At 38.5% G+C, this 2206-nt stretch overlaps 1 protein-coding gene across 4 annotated transcripts in view; it reads right to left on the bottom strand.

The window, feature by feature from the left end:
- The window catches only part of LOC110464112 (pleckstrin homology domain-containing family A member 1-like), a 65004-nt gene that overhangs the window by 30292 nt on the left and 32506 nt on the right, over window positions 1–2206 (bottom strand). The gene's annotated exons all lie outside the window — the stretch shown is intronic.

Raw genomic sequence — 2206 nt, 5'->3', positions numbered from 1 at the left:
CTATCAAACTGCTACCTAATACTGATAATGCTAACCTAAATTGAATTACTTCCAATGGAAATTAAACAAATGTTGGTCCAAAATGTGATTTCCCTATATAAACTATAGTAAAGTTTACCCCCTCCCCAGGGGAAAACGTGAGACCCCAGGGTCAAGAAATTCACAATTTTTGTAAAGCACCTTAAGACCCTTCCATCTATGAAGAGTATTTGATTCTACCATATCTGGGTCTTGAGAAAAAGATTTTTGAAATTTTAGTCAATTTGACCCTTTTTTGCCCCGCCCCTCAGCCCCGGGGGTCAGTCAGGGCTGATATTTGCATACTATCAAACTGCTACCTAATACTGATAATACTAACCTTAATTGAATTACTTCCAATGGATATTAAGCAAATGTTGGTCCAAAATGTGATTTCCCTATATAAACTATAGTAAAGTTTACCCCCTCCCCAGGGGAAAACGTGAGACCCCAGGGTCAAGAAATTCACAATTTTGGTAAAGCACCTTAAGACCTTTCCTTCTATGAAGAGTATTTGATTCTATCATACCTGGGTCTTGAGAAGAAGATTTTTGAAATTTTAGTCAATTTGCCCCTTTTTGGCCCCGCCCCTCAGGCCTCTGGGGGCTTAGGACTAAACCAGCAACTCTTTTTGTTGACCTTTGTCCATGGAAGGTTCCTGCAAAATTTCATTGAAATTGGTTCCGTGGTTTTGGAGAAGAAGTCGAAAATGTAAATTGTTTACGGACGCACGACGGACGACGACGGACAAAAAGGCGATCGCAATAGGTCACTTGAGACTTTGTCTCAGGTGACCTAAAAATCTAAATTACAGAAAACATCCAAAACATCTAGAGAAATCTATATTTTATCAATTATATATTTAAGAAAGTACAGGATAAGGAAGGGGAGATAGAAAGATAGGGAGAAAAAAGGTATTACGTATTAATTTGATCCCCCCCCCCCCCAACTCAAATATATTGCTACCATATCACGGCGCTAGGGTCCAACACCCGAGTACATCAGTCTGTCACTTCAACCATTAGCAGTGAACATTTGTTCCAAATACATTCAAAATCTTTAAATTGATCTTCAAAGATTTGAATTTCCCAATGTGTCCCCTTACTGCAGAGTCCAGATTTTTTCCTACAGCACTATAACACTTCTGATATTCCATTTATGAATCAGACTTTCCCGCTGTTTCAAACTACAATCAAGGTCGCATTGTTAGGAAAACATTGAAAATTACAACTAATAATTCCAAGTAAAACATGAACTGTACGAGAACATTGAAATGTCTCAGGGTCTTTTTAACACCGACTAAAAACTACAGTGTATTTATACATGTAAACACATTTTTCTTATTGCAAAAAACCTAAAGTGTATAGGTTTCAAATTAAATTCCATGCCGTGTATTCCGTCACATTTGGTCGTATGCAATATAAGTAGGATCTCAAAGAGGTTCTTAGTTCAACATTACTGAGTCGAAGTATCAATGTTTCTTAATTTTTTTCAATCGTCCCGCAAAGTTTAAAACATCGAAATTTTACCAATGTTCTTCTCATATATTTGTAAATCATGACATTGTAAATGTACTGTGAACTATCACATTGAGGGTGTAGTGAATTTTTGGAGAGTTATCTCCCTTAGACTGTTAACAACATTAATTTGACATCTCGGCGCTGCCTTTAACACGTTAGTGATTTTCCTCCACCTTTAAAAGCCATACCAGCAGTTCCCTACTCCATATAGGGACGGTGTGTTACAACACACCCCACCTTTCTCTACAAGTCTAGGTTAATCTGAATCAAAAGTATACTTCATTATTGTTATGAATTCTTAAGGTGGCTCCACACATCGTCATCAGCGTCCATTTTCGTGACGTACTTCCGGAAAAAGTACAGCTCGGACTCAATTATCTTGATCGAAATGTGCATGTACACCGTGTCGTCATTTCCGTATTGCGTATCGGGCATTCAATGTCGTTGTGCAAATTATAGTTACACCTTGGCCGTTTTCGTTTAAACGGTCAAACCGATCGGACCACTGTTGTTCGTTTATTAAATAAGGTCGGACCTAGTAATCTGATGCTGCTTTCAGGCGAGCCGTGAGAAAGCCTTGCAAGGCCTGCATATACATTTGCAGGTCCGCCAGGATTTATACCCGAAATTGTTACATTTATAAACGGTCAAACCGGTTGCTCCGCATA

Source organism: Mizuhopecten yessoensis, unplaced genomic scaffold (assembly GCF_002113885.1).
Source record: "Mizuhopecten yessoensis strain PY_sf001 unplaced genomic scaffold, ASM211388v2 scaffold10961, whole genome shotgun sequence".
Lineage (NCBI taxonomy): Eukaryota > Metazoa > Mollusca > Bivalvia > Pectinida > Pectinidae > Mizuhopecten > Mizuhopecten yessoensis.
This window is presented reverse-complemented; position numbering and strand designations above follow the sequence as displayed.